This window comes from Talpa occidentalis, unplaced genomic scaffold (assembly GCF_014898055.3).
Source record: "Talpa occidentalis isolate TD23 unplaced genomic scaffold, MPIMG_talOcc4v2.1 talOcc4.4, whole genome shotgun sequence".
In the NCBI taxonomy this organism is placed as follows: Eukaryota; Metazoa; Chordata; class Mammalia; order Eulipotyphla; family Talpidae; genus Talpa; species Talpa occidentalis.
Genome location: NW_023604295.1, coordinates 59,733,336 through 59,748,537, shown reverse-complemented (window position 1 = coordinate 59,748,537; position 15,202 = coordinate 59,733,336). Strand labels below are relative to the sequence as shown.

The 15,202-nt window shown below is 37.7% G+C and overlaps 1 long non-coding RNA gene across 1 annotated transcript in view; it reads left to right on the top strand.

The window, feature by feature from the left end:
* The first annotated feature begins 10,208 nt into the window (after nucleotides 1-10,208).
* LOC119256840 (uncharacterized) overlaps nucleotides 10,209-15,202 on the top strand; it is a 92,232-nt gene continuing 87,238 nt past the window's right edge. Inside the window, exon 1 of the long non-coding RNA XR_005127903.2 lies at nucleotides 10,209-10,298. This is a non-coding gene — a long non-coding RNA (uncharacterized LOC119256840). The remainder of the gene's footprint in view (nucleotides 10,299-15,202) is intronic.

The window sequence follows — 15,202 nt, the reverse complement described above, 5'->3', positions numbered from 1 at the left end:
TGATTAGGGAATGAGGAGAATGAGATAGGGATGAAAGAAAGGACAATATTCAGATTATTTTGAGGTTACCTCTGTGGATATTAGAGACTGATTCCCTAGTATTTCCGAAGAAGTATGAAGAGTCCCTCCCAAAACAGGCAGAGAGGACTGCCAAAAAATTGGATGAGGCTTTAACTCACATTCTGGGCTGAATTTACACATGTGACAAGGGAATTTCCATAGCCTTGGAGAAGACACCTAGGAGAAAGTGGAAACATCCTCCAGGCATCCTTGACAGATAGAACTTTGCCACATAGGAATCTGAGCTGCAGATAAAATCAGAGGTTGACTGAGCAGCTATGATGTGGGGGAAATATCTGCTACATGATACTAGAACTGCTTTGCTCAGAATTCTGTAAGGAAGACCAGTACTTTCTAACATGATAGAGCTAGAATAGGTCCACTCACTTCTTTTTCCAAAATTCCTTCAAATTATTAATCTTCAATTTTAACTCAGTATTGCCTTATTTTAAGCACAAGCTAAAAGAAACACCCTTCATATCTTTTGAAGTATAACTTACATTCCTGGATAATAATTACTATGTTCATAGACATTGACTAGACAATTGTTTCACATACTGTGGTCTTTAGACTACACTAAAATTAGTAATAAATTTAACTTCTCTCAGGATAAGGTATCCTTTTGCTTAATTAGCTCTGTATCAGAAGTATGGAAATTATTATGTCTGTATTATTACATGGATTCTTTTATTTCTTGTACATTGGTCATTTGAAGATTTTCTTCTTAATCCTTTAAATAATAGTAGAATAGAATTTCAGCCATACTCTCACCATCCCCAATTTTTTGATGAGGGAATGGGAAAATCATTTCTGAAACTATTTGTTTTGGTTTATTGTGGGAAGTGTCAATAAGAGACTCCTTTTTTTTTTTTTTTAACCACTTCTGAGTGATTAAACACACACATATACTTGATGTAGTCTCATAGAATTTTGAGATTCTGTCTTAGATTCCTCCTCTGCAAAACAAAGATACTCAAACAAATAAAAAGATGCATATACACATATTATGTGTCTATTCTGTCTGATATCATACTGTTATAGGGTTTTCATAAACCATTTAGAGGTGATTTGGTATAATTTTACACACAATACTATCATTGTTGGTATATATTTTGTTAGTACACAAAATAGAAGCACACTGAATACAATATGTATACTATCATTACTAATTAAAAAAAATAGTGTATAGCCAATACATACTTTGTATTTATTTTGTAAATTTACTTTGTAAATTACTATGTATTTATTTGCTCAGCCCGTATAAATGTTTTGTATATAAATTTATTTACTCTTCACAAATCTATGAGGTGGCTACTATTATAATCTTTATAAATGAGGAAATTGAGGCAAAAAGAAGTAATTACTCTCAGTCTGAAGGTGGGAAAAGAGAGAAAAGTTATTGTAACTGTCTGGTGTATTAGAAGATTGTAGTCATGCTAGGATCTTCTTCCACTTATAATCCTGGGGCCAATGTGGGGTGACAGAGGTGGAGGATGAGGAGGATTGCCATCTACCTGCAAGGCAACTGCCTCAGGTGAGGTGATTGCAAATCATCAGGCAAGGCAGAATTTCTGTCACCAGACCGAACAGGCAGTTTTTCTTCTCTTAAAGAGACTTCTTGTGATTTGTGGGTTAAAGTCCTTAGATTGATCATAATTCATACAAATGCCCCATTCCATTTTCAGAATCCTACTCAATCCCTTGAATTTTATGAGATCTGGCTAGGCTGATAAATCATTTTGTGGTATAATTTAGCAACCTGTAGAAGTATTTGTTTCTATTTTTCAGTAGCACAATCTTGCATCCGTGAGAGATATGGGATACTTTTAGGATAAACATGGGAGCTTTTTTGTTCTTTATCATTCCTTAGGCTGAGTGTTTAAAACTTTCATCTTACCTTAAAAAACTACAAACCCCGTGCCTTCAGAATCACCAGTCTACTCCACATTATTTGTATTACTCAATCTCATCATAACACTCTGTCACAGCAGCCAGCTGGTCTGCAAGAAGTTGCTTTCAATAAGCATTTCATTCCAGAGAATTACGGGATAATAATTTATGTAACTATATTGGCACACATCTGTGGACTAATGGTATCCTATTTTCCAACTTTCAAAACCACCAACTCAGATAAAACAGTTCTGTGAGTCAATTTCCTACAGCCTCTCCAGTTACCAAATACTCTTTCAGCAAAGTTCGAGGTATTTAAAAAAGAGTTGGGTTAATTCTGGGAAATTGGTGGTCATATATCCCTAGAAAAAAATATTTGAGTAAGAAAAGTTGAAAACACATCACTAAATCTTTGATTTAAGACTGAATCATTTGATTTAAAGGCCATGCAGAAGCTAAGAAGCTGTTGCTGCCCCTAGAGTTACTACCTCTGAAATTAACTCACTGGTAACTGGACAATGGACTGTGGAGCCTACTCCCTACAAACATTTAGAGTTTGTTCACTCACTTTAAGATCTGAGAAAGATGACCCCTATTTCATGTCTGTCTTTCAAATCATAAATGAATGCATCTCAATGGCAGAAACTGAACTGTATCCAACACCTTAATCACAAAGGAGCCTGAAAAAGATATTTTAGCCCTTGCAAAATGAGTTGGAACATGGGATGGATTGGTTTCATTATGTCTTTTCAGCATCACTTGATAAATTGATTATTTTTTTCTTTCTTGAAGCACTTTGTGTTCTTCCTATTTTATTTGTTTTTTTTTTTCTTCTCATATGGTACCCAGGCTTTCTGACGGTCCTTTTTATGGATGAAGTGAAATGGGGGCAAAAGGGTAGGACCAATATCTCTGATAGGATGTCAGGGAAGACTTCTCTGTATAGGTGTCATTTACCTTTCTTTAAATGGAGAACAAAATTTTGTGTGCAATTGTGTGTGTACAAAAAAAATGGTGTAATTCTTAGGAGTAATGCCAGTGTCCTTTTTTTTACTTCTAGTCCCTTCCTCTTTACTTTCCTTATCTTCTGTGGCAAATGTGGAGAATTATAGGGTGACAGTATCCCAAGATGGAAGACTTTGGGGACTTTGTGTAACTTCTTGAAGGCACATTCAATAAAGTTACACTATTATGAAGAATTATATTGACCATAATATGAGTAATAAATAATTTATATTTTGTTTAAGCTACTTAAAAAAGAACATTTACTCTGTTGGTGTTGTGCAGGATCATTTTTTTTTTTGGGTAATAATGCTAGAAGGGGACAAGAAAAATGTGGGCATAAGCAATAAAATGATTATCATAATGGATATAAAATTTAGGTTGTATAATAACAAAATGAAATTGATAGTTAAAAAAAGAAACCAAATAAAGGGCTTATAATCTTCTCTGTTCTTCACAGGTTTATATTTCATTTTAAGAGATATTTGCTTTATTATAATTGTGTAGAAATTACTAAATTCTTGAAAGGAAAAATAAAAGCAAAATAATGCAGCTTCAAAAGTAACCCTTATGTGCATAGTGTTGCCCAAATCCAGAGAAAAATAAATGTTCTTTCTATAGTGTGCCTAATGGAATAACCTTGAAAATTTCTAGGAAATAGAAAACTATGAGTATCTAACACTAGGCACTAATCAGATTTTAGAAAATTAGAGTTGAGGGACTTGGAAAACCCATCTCAAGTTCAAATTCCCAATTCATTAGCCAGGTTTTTCAGTTTTCTAAAATTTATCCCTACTTTGTATTATTTAATATGATTTTCCACTGCATTATACACATCTTCTGCTACATTTGGGCTGATATTCTTTAATTCATTTATCAAATATGTATTAAAAGTCTCTAAGGTGTAAGGCATTGCCAATGGAGCCGTGTGAATCCACAGCCACAATTTAATTTCATTATCATTAATCTATTTGCTCATATTATTTTTTTCTTCCAGGAATAAACTCTTCAATTGTGTAATTAGTTAAGTACATGATATCATCTAAGGTTTTATATATGATAAAGTCCATTTCCTCTTCCGCTCACCAAGCATTCTCCAACTTCCAAATACCATACTGAGTTTTTCTTCAACAAATTCCTATATTCTAGTTGTCTACATAATACATCTTTATATTGATATTGCAGTGTTTTCTTTTACAAGAAAATAACCTCTATTTCCTCACAAAGAATAAAATATTGAGTGAAGAAATCATATTGAACAAATATATTTCCTACTATATCATATGGCTTATAGGGAATCAAACATATTTCTTCTTTTCTTAAAACCCTCTAAAATGGGGGGGGGTTGGGAAAGGAGGGTTTGGGGTCAAAATCAGGGGGTTGCAATTGTATGGGGAATATAAAAATAAAATAAAATTAAAAAAAGAAAATAAGAAAAAAAAACCCTCTAAAACATACCCATTATTATCAGAGTAATGAATAGATTCCTTCACAAGTTTAGAAGCAGACATCCACATGATACCTAATTAGCTCTAAATTTATTTGCAATATTTCACACCTATATTAATGAACAGCATTCTCCTATAGTTTCCCTTTCTGCTAATATTGTCAGGTTTTTGCAACACTCTTCCTGTAGTCTCATAAAACAAATACTCTCTGGAAAGGTTTTAGTACCATTTTCTTGATAGAGAAACTAGATGGGTTAGAAATTTTTTTGAGTAACAGGTTTTAGTGATGGATTAAATGTTCTTCAAAGATACAGGATTTTTAATGTTTTCTTCACATCAACTCCAAGTTGCATGTCTCTAGGAATTGCTCATTCATCTAAATTTTTCAATTTATCCATGTGAAGTTGATCATAATCTCATATTTGCAAAGACTATGTGTCAGTATTGCTATCTCTTTTTGCATTCCTTACATTGATATTTTGAATTTCTACTATATTTTAATGAATCTTGTCATGGGTTAATTAGTTTTTTTAATAGAACCAATTTTTGGCTTTCTTGATTTTCTCTATTGAATGCTTGTTTTCCAATTCATTAATTTCATCGCATATATTTATAGTTTTCTCTCACTTCAAGTTTAATTTGCTTTTGTTTCTTTTCCTTTTATTTATTTTAGAGCAATTTTTAGCCCACAGCAAAACAGCATAAAAAGACAGGTAGTTTCTTACATCTCCTCCCACACACTGGTATGTATAACAAAAGTAACTGGTGTTTTTAGAAAAGTGGCACATTTGTCAAAATTTATAAACATATACTGACACACCATTGTCACCCCAAATCCATAGTTTTCTTCGGTTCACTCTAGGTGCTGTACATTTCATAGGTTTTTACATGGATATAACAGCATGTATCCAACATAAACAGTATCAGGATAAACAGGATAATTTTACTGTCCTAATAATCCTCTGTGCTTGATTTATTCATTCATACCTGTAACCTCTGGCAACCACTGATTTTTTTTTTTAAATAAGATTTTATTTATTTATTTATACAAGCACTGGATACAGTCAGAAGCATGGGAGGGTGAGAGAATTCACCAGAGTCAGAGCGGAGAGCAGAACAGGCAGACTGACGAAATACACTGCTGAGGGGAGCAGCGGGCGACAGGAGAGGTCTGTGCGCCATGTGGGACCCTTGCCCGGCAGCCGGGGATGGAACCGGCGCTGCAGAGGCTATGGACAGCTTCACAGCCTGGCACTCAACCTGCCGAGCCACCAGGGAGGCCCAACCACTGATGTTTTTAATGTCTCCATAGTTTTACTTTTTTTTTTCCCTATTTTTCTTTTATTTTTAATTTTTTTAAATTTTTAATTTTTTAAATTTTTACATCATTGTTCATTTTTAAACAATATTTGCTTTCCCCCACCCCCTCAGGTGTAGTCCCCATAGAATTTTCTTCATCTACTTTTTCCAAAATGTAATATGATTGGAATCATACAGTATGTAATCTTTTCAGATTTACTTCCTTCGCTTACCAAGATGCATTTAAGGTTTCTCCATGTCTTTTTTATAATTGATAATTCTTTTTCCTTTTAGTTGTTAAATCATATTCTATTGTCTGGATCTACTAGTTTGTTTATCTAGTCACCTACTGAAGGGACATCTGGGTTGTTTCCAAGTTTGGCAATGATGACTGACACTGCTATAAATATTCATGTGCAGGTTTTTGTGTGGACATAAGTTTTCAGTTCCTTTGGGTAAATACAAGTTCAGTTGCTGAATTATATGTTAAGAATGTAGCTAATTTTTAAAGAAACTGCCAAAGTCTTTCAAAGTGACTGTACCATTTGCATTTCCACATCAACAAAGAAGAGTTCCTGTTGTTCCATAATGTTGTTAGCATTTTGGGGTTTTCAGTGTTCTGGATTTTGGCCTTTCTAATACAGATAGTTCTTGCCTATCCCCTCCCATTCATATTTAATGGTATCTAGTTATTGTTTTAATTTATATTTCTTTGATGGCATTTGATTGTGGGACATTTTCATCTGCTTATTTAGCATTTATAAACCTTTCCTTAATGTGTCTGTCAAGGTCTTTAGACTATTTTTTTTTTTTTTTTAATAGAGGCATGCTTTATTTATTTATTTATTTGTTTGTTTGGTTTTTTTTTTTTTTTTTTTTGTTTATACATGCACTGGGTACAGTCAGAAGCGCGGGAGGGTGAGAGAATTCACCAGAGCCAGAGCGGGGAGCAGAGCAGGCAGAAGGACCGAAGTACACTGCTGAGGGGAGCAGCGGGCGGCAGGAGAGGTCTGCGCGCCATGTGGGACCCTCCTCCAGTGGCCGGGGAGCAGCCGGGGATCGAACCGGCACCACAGAGGCTGCGGGCAGCTTCGCAACCCAGTGCTCAACCGCTGCGCCACCGGGGAGGCCCTTTAGACTATTTTTTTGAGTTGATTATTTTCTTAGTGTTGAGTTTTAAGAATTGCTTGTATGTTTTCATTAAGTCTTTACTGAGATGCATTGTTTTGTGCTAATACCTTCTCCTAGTTCATGATGAGTCTTTTCATTCACTTGACAATGTCTTTTCTAGAGTGGAATTCTTTAATTTTAATGAAGTCCAGTTTATTGATTATTTCTTTCATATACCTTACCTTTGGTGTTGTATGTCAAAAGTCATCATCAAAACCAAAACCATCTTTTTGTTTTCCTGTGTTCTCTTCTAGAATTTTTCTTAGTTTCATATTTTACATATAGGTGTGTGATCCATTTTGAGTGAATTTTTTTTTTAAAGTGTTTTTAATATTTAGGAAATTGGGCGTTGGCAATAATTCTTTTTTTTAAAGATTTATTTTTTATTATTTATTTATTATTTTTATGTATACAAGCACTGGGTACAGTCAGAAGCGCGGGAGGGTGAGAGAATTCACCAGAGCCAGAGCAGGGAGCAGAGAAGGCAGAAGGACCAAAGTACACTGCTAAGGGGAGCAGCGGGCGGCAGGAGAGGTCTGCGCGCCATGTGGGACCCTCCTCCAGTGGCCGGGGAGCAGCTGGGGATGGAACCAGCGCTGCAAAGGCCACGGGCAGCTTCGCAACCCAGCGCTCAACCGCTGCACCACCGGGGAGGCCCCATTTTGAGTGAATTTTTATAAAGAGTTTAAGGTCTGTGTCTAGATTCATTTTTCTTTCTTTTTTTCACATGTGGCTGTCCAGTTGCTCCAGAACCTTTTGTTGAAAACTATTTTATCTTCATCATATTGTTTTACCCTTTTGTCAAAGACTGGTTAACTATATCCATGGGTGTCTAGAACTGGACTCTATTCTTTCTCATTTTTCTATTTGTGTATAGATTAATTTGGGAAGAACAAACATCTTGACAATATTGAGTCTTCCTATCAGTGGACATGGAACATGTCTCCCTTTATTTAGCTTAATTTGTTCCTTGGAGATTTATAATTTCCCAAATAGACCTTGTATGAATTGTTAGGATTATTTATTTTTGTTTTTGTTTTTAAATATTTATGCATACAGGAACTGGGGTATAGGCCAGGGGTGCAGGGGGTGAGAAGATTCACCAGAGACAGAGTGGGGAGCAGAACAGGTGGATCTACTGAAGTACACTGCTGAGGGGAGCAGCTGGAGAGAAAGGAGAGGTTTGCCTCGCCATCTGGGTTTCTCCCTGGCGGGCTGGGGATCGAACACCTTGCATGCTGTGGTGGCTGTGGATAGCTTCGTAGTGCCGTGACTTAACCTCTTGCGCCACCAGGGAGGCCCCCTAGGATTATTTATTTGTGGATATATGTGTACACCACACACACACACACACACACACACACAAACATAATTGACATAACGTTGATTTGCAACACTGTATGTGATTCAGAGGTATAGGATTATAGCTCTCCATATGTATGTTACCCCACCACACCCACCAAGGCACTCCTTTTTTTTTATGTACTGTTAGAGCTAAGTTTCTGCCTGTTGTCATTTTTCTTCTCTTTAATAATTTCTGTTGACATTTCTTACAAGGTAGTCTACTGCCAGTATTGTTTCAAACACCACTTTCCTTTTTTCTTTCTCCTGAAATTTCCATTACACATGTCACTCATTTTGTAGTTCTCCCACTGAAGTGCAGGCAGGCAGTAGTAGGGCAGAGCGAGCAAGGGAGAGTCCTGGAGCCCCCAGTGGCTTTTCAGGTTTTTAATGATCTTTCTACACTATTTGTAGTGAGGCAACCAGGTTCAGGGCAGGGAGGGGGACCGGGAGGCTGTCAGGCCTCCAGCCCCCGGTTAATCCTTACTCTCTCTGGGCTGGCTCTGGCCTTCTCTCAGGGACTCTTTCCTCTTCTAGCTCTTCTCTGCCTCTCTCTGCCACATATGCTGGCCTCTGCTGTCTGTGATGCCGTCCTAACATGCTCAGCCTCCAGGCTCAGGTGTGCCCACTTATTCATGCCCACACCATACTCCAGGTGTCCACCATTAGGCATGAGCACTCCAGCACCCATGCTCCCAAGCGCCTCCTACATCAAGGCTGTGGGTGATAGCCAAAGAGGCCAGGGGCACCAAAGTCTGGGTGATCTTCATTTAGCCTACACCCACTAAAACCACAAAAGTTGGATTTTTGTTCCATTTTTTGTCTTTTTTTTCTGTTTTTCAGTTTTGTTGGTTTGTACTAAGATATATGCTGAAGCTCAGAGATTCTTTCCTCAGCTGTACCCAGTCTACTCGAAAGTTCATCAAAGACATCATTTCTGTTACAGTTTTCTTTCTCAAGCATTTTTGTTCTTTGTTAGGGTTTCCACCTCTCTGCTTACATTGTCCATTTGGTCTTTCAGTTGCACTTTACCCATTGGAACACCCAGCCTCTTATTCATTTCTGCCTTAAAATCCTGCTTTGATAATTTCCATATCCCTGCCATATCTTCGTGTGCTTCTAATGATTAATGTTTCTCTTTAAACTTTGAATTTTCCCTTTTAGAATATCTTGTAATTTTTTTTCTTTATAGTGAGACATGAAGTACTTGGTAAAAAGGAAGCGCTATAGTTAGTCCTTTAGTGGTAAGATCTGCTGAGAGTGAAAAGTTTCAATCTAAATATTTCAGTCTTACGATAGGTCTGATGCGCTAGTGAGCTTGTACCAGTGAACTGTGAACCTCACAGCTGCATCTCTGTTTTGAATCCTGCATTCATTGGGGCAGTATTGCTAGAGGGGCTTGTAACGGCAGGAAAGACCACAGTGCAGTTTCTCTGATCGCATGCAGACCGGGTAAAGGAGGAGTCAGAGAAAGGCTCTGACTCAGTGGTTTTTTTATTGGGTGCAGATCTTTTATTGGGGTTCAGCAGGTACGTGGCAGGCAGGAGTGCTGGGGGGCCGGGAGGCTGGCAGTGTTTCCAGCCCCCAGCAAATCCTCACTCTATCTGGGCTCTCCGGTGATCTCTGCTTCTTCTTATGGCTCTGCTTCTCTCTCGGCTTCTCTTTTAGCATCATCCCCGTGACGCCGCCCTTAAAAAAAAAGCACAGTCTTAGCGCAGGTGTACCCACTTCAGGTGCCCGCCATCAGGCATGCATTCAGGATCACAGGGTCCCCTCATCTATCCTGATGGCGGGAGGGCAGAAAAGCCTGATAATTTTACCTTACCCTGCAGGGCTAGAACTAGGTTTGTGCTTTTGCACCGAAGGCTAGAGAGAGCAAGAGTTGGAATTGAATTCCCCTCCCCCCAGGTCAATTAAGCTTTGACTAAGCCAGGTAGTTTAGGGATAAATAGTTCCACCTGAGAAGGGAGTTTTTAAAGAAAAGGGTGCTCTGGTGGATTTCAGAATGGTTTATTGTCCTCCCTCTGCCAGAAGCAGAAACAGATCTTTCTGCAGCCTTCTCTGTGAGAACCCCTCCAGCTCCTGCAGGTACAACTCACAAAAGTATGGGAATCCCTGATATTAAAAACAGCAGACTGTCTTTATTCTATTACTGTTCCCCCCATTCCCCTCCTCCCCCATTTTGCAGATAACCTGAAATGCAGGCAGTTAGGCTTTATATTATTTCTTGGACCTAAAGGACATTCTTTAAGATGTGTTGTGTCAATGGTGCTGTGCTCTCTGCTGCTTTTGTCTGAAAAAGTTACTAGCTTTCCTTTTTGAAAAGTATTTCGACTTGTTAGAGATTTCTTGTGTTGGTGTTTGTTTTTCACAAATTTAAACAAGTCACCCAGTTGTCTTTTGGATGGTCTGGAAGTGAAACGGCATGTGGGTTTTGTTGCAGGTTGCTAGCTTTAGTGCTTTTTCTGCTTCAAGTTCCTCTAGCATTATCTTTTATATAGGGTACAAGTTGAATTGTCAGAGGGTTTTTATTCCATGTTCCTGTTCTACTGTTAGCTTTAGGCCTTTCTCAGTGTACTTCCACATCAGACTAGCCCTTTCCAAAGATGTTTTCACCCAGGGGCAAACGGCAGTACTTGTGAGTAGCCCGGTGGTGGGGGTCCAGGGTGGGGCTGGGGTGGGGGGGTCCCTGTTGTCTGGTTTACACTCAGCCTTAGACTCGTTTGATGTTCCTGGTTCTTGGAGACGGAGATTTATGATTTTGCTTTGCCTGCTTGAGCTAAATGAGGAACGCCTGTGTAGCCAGGGTGTGGAGAGTCTCTGACCATGCTTACAATAATAGGAAGACATTTTTTTTTTCTGATTTTTTTCTCCCTAATTGCAATTTTCAATGGTGTTTGTGCCCCAATTGTCCACCATGGCTTAAGCACTATTTTTTTTTTTTGAAGTAAGGAAGGAGGCTCCAGATAGAACTTTTCTCTTCCTATAGTGGTGGCTGCTTTTCAAGTTAAGGCCTGCACCAGAAAAGGAACTTCTCTAGTTTCTCACCGTGCTCAAAATGAGTTGTGTTACCTTGTGTTGAAGTCCAGGGAAAAGTCTGAGATTGAGTATAAAATCCCTGGTCCTGTGACCCGTGGGAGTTTTATACACTCAGTCTTCCCTACAACTGGTCTTTAGCAATTTCTTAAAAAAAAATCAGCTGAAAATGTCTTGCTGGCTTATATGGCAGCCCAGTTTTCCTGCTACATCCTGGCCCGTGTAAGCCTCCACTCAAATTTTCTTGGAGGTGTCAGTTTGTCCTCAGATTTCAATCTTTTTTTTTTTTTTTTTTTTTTTTTTGGTGATCTCCACTGCCTGATTAGTGCAAAATAGCAAAGTAGTTTATCAGATATTTTCTTGTCTGCGTGAAATCAGTTCTCTTTGTTTCTATTTCCTAATTGGAAGCCAAACTTTGTGGAGTTTTTTTTTTTGTTTTGTTTAGATGGAACTGTTTAAAACTGATGCCAGCTCCATAGGAGACAGTAGCTCACAGTTGTTTCTGGTTATTGAGATGATTGCTTCCAACAGCAGTTGTGCTGGCATCATACCCTTGAAAATTTAGGTTTCCTTTAAAAAAACAGAACAAAATTTTCTCTCATCAAAATGTGTATGTAATGTCATGTTGTAAATGTGATGCCTCTGGCAGGTCATTGTTAAACTAGGCTTTGAGCTTTTTATTTTTTATTTTTCAGTAGTAGAGTGACAGATTAAGTAGATGCTGTTGTGTGTACTGAGACATCAGAATGTAAAAATGACTATTTTAACAGAATTTCACCAAAGGAAAACTGATTTTATTACCTGTTCATTTAAATTTGAGAAATTTGATTTATCTTAAGAGCATGTAAAAATGTGAGCAAAGCTATTCCTTAGACAATCAAGCAATCAATTTAGCTCATCAGAATTCTTAATTCTAATGTATTGCATCATTCTTATTAAATTTTATTTCATCACTCTTGCCATTATCACATTTAAGTTAATCAGTGTGAAAACTACTTGAAAGTGCAGTTTATATAAAGATACTAATGTGTTCTTGACATCCTATGAATAGAGTAATAGCCTAACGAACTTAGAAAATATTTTTTTTAGTCCTGTTTTGAGTAATAACAAGAAGTAGTCTTTATTTACCTAGTTGGGTCAAAATGCTAGAAGTCCAGTGACACACATACACAACATGAGTAACAACTGTTCACCATGAATGTGTTATGGCTTCATATTATCTTTTCATGTTGTCATCAATACTGGATAAAGAAATAGTAGTATAAAATCAGTGTAACTATGCGAGCCTATCTACATGTTGTTTAGATGTTGTTAATAAGTGTTTAGTGACTATTATGTTTCAGGAGCTGTTCAAAAAGTGTTTCAACAATGACTTAGAGAACAAGCTCTGCTTCACATAACTCCTTTTTTCCAACAAAAATTAAAAGTACTGATTGTGCTTTTGTATTCACTTTCTTGAGAAGATCTCAAATGGGATAGGTTTAAGTCTGTGTTTTTTTTTTTAAAGATTTATTTATTTATACAAGTACTGGGTATAGTCAGAGGCGGGGGAGGGTGAGAGAATTCACCAGAGCAGACAGTATAACAGGCAGACTGATGAAGTACACTGCTGAGGGGAGCAGTGGGTGGCAGGCAAGGTCTGCGCGCCATGTGGGACCCTCCTCCAGTGGCCGGGGAGCAGCTGGGGATGGAACCAGTGCTGCAGAGGCTGCGGGCAGTTTCGCAACCCAGCCCTCAACCAATGCACCACAGGGGAGGCCCAAGTCTGTGTGTCAATAATAAGTCTGAGTAGTTGACCTTGGATTTGTTATGATTTCTCTAGAATATATACATTTTTTTGTTTTTGGTATTTGGACAATTAGAGACTTGTCTTTTTTAATGTTAATCCATGTGGAACAAGACTAGAACATGAAATATTTGGTTTAAATTTAAGGAATGGTTTATTTATTGATACCCTCCCCCCCCCCCCCCCCCCCGTTTGGGCAGAAGATACTTAAACAGCTCCTCTCAGCAGCCTGTGTGTATCAGACAATACTAGGTCAGTCACAGTTTTAATGACCTGAGGAGCAGGAATCTCTTTACCAGGTCTATACTTAAGGTTGCATTTACATTAAGTTTGTTTTTCTTGTGGTATGCTGGGATCAGATCTAAATTTTTAAGTGCCAGTTGTTAAATTTTCAGGAGATTTGAGATCTGTCTGCCTAACAATTGACATCTTTAAATCTGACATCGTGAAGTATTTATATTACAAAAATTAGCAAATGTTACTAATCAGGTCTCAGCTACCCTCAGGTGAGTCCTTTGGTGACCTTTATCATTAGATCTCAGGATTTTAACCTGAGGAGCATAGTTCCATAAAGTCTCTGTCAATTTGAAATATTGTCCTATGAAACGAGGGAATGAATTGTTTTTTATTTTCTTCTCTCTACTCTTTAATCTTGCTACAAGTTTATCTCCTAGACCCTTTGTTGAAGTCCCAAGTCTTGAAAAGGTGCTGCTATTTATTTTTTACTCTGTAAGATATTCAGTTCTTTATTCCTTTCCTCCCTTTCAGACAAAGGGGAAACATCTGTTTTCAGTGAAGACCTTATCAGATGTAATAAATTAACCTTATTTATATATATTTGCATCTTGTCCTCAGTCCCATATGTAATTTTAACCTTCACTCAATTATTCAATACTTTGAGTTCTTCTGGTGTATGATGCACTTGGAGCCTGCATTTCTGAGACATGGCACATATTATAGTGTTTGGAGGTCCACAACACCATTCTCATATTCAAAGATTTCCTGAAGTGACTCATCAGACTTAAAATAAAGTTTTACTCCTAAGGCTTATCACAAAGATGTAGCAGGGTTTACAGTTGGGCCATAAGGGAAACAGACATGAGTCTGGATGGACCCATCTTCAGGTTTCCTTACACTCTCTCCCTCTAAGATGCATCACAAGGGGCACATCCTTCCCTAGGGATGAAAATGCAGCAATGCATGTGCATCTGTTTTTGTTGAGAGAACCTCATTAGAGACTCAGTGGCCAAGATTTTTATTGGGTGCTGGTCATGTACCCATGCCTAGCATGTGCCAAAATTCCAGATTCACAGAGGAAAGCATGTTGTTTGCCCAAATATAACACAGTATAACAACTGCCTTTATTATTCTGGACTAGCAGGAACACTCTAAAAATCAAAGTTCCCAGATATCAGCCAAGGGCAAACCTTGAAATGTTGGGCTAGAAAGACTTGCTTCTAAGGATACTTCTCAGACCAGCTATATTCATCTTCTTTTGCACAATTAACCTTATTTCTATAACCTCATGGTAAAAAATTATATGCACTTTTAATAACCAAGTTTCTGTTTACCTTATAAAATGAGCATGTTAGTTATTGGTCATTTTATTTTCCTTTCAATTCTGGTTCTAATAAGTAGATATGCCTTCTTTGTGCTTGTTCCATTATTCATTTTCGATAAACATTTTCTCTATACTATTGGTATAATTTGAAACAAATTGCACAAAATAGAACAAAATTCCTTCTATAAAAGAGCTTGTGCTTGTGTATGGTGAGTGTGTGTATAGTAGTATAGAGACTGTCAACTTGTGCTGTGTTTGCTATTGTGGGGGAAAATCCACAGAGGAATAGAGTATGACAGAGTGATATTTTAGCTGGTTTATATGTTATGGAGGAAGACCTTTTTTGGCACAGACATCTGAAAAGAGAAGTGAAAGAAGAGAGTAACTTATCCAGCTATCTGGAGGAAGCTCCTTCCAAACTGAATTCCATGTTACAGAAGCAGGAACTGATACCAGGAGGGCAAGAAGGTCTGTGTGACTGATGTCAAAGAAGGCAAGGGAGATTTTTAGCTAACAGATGACATCAGAGAGGTAGTAGAAGAATGCTAAACATATTTTAGAGACTTGAAGTTTGCATACTGAGTAAAAAATTTATTAGGTAAACATATG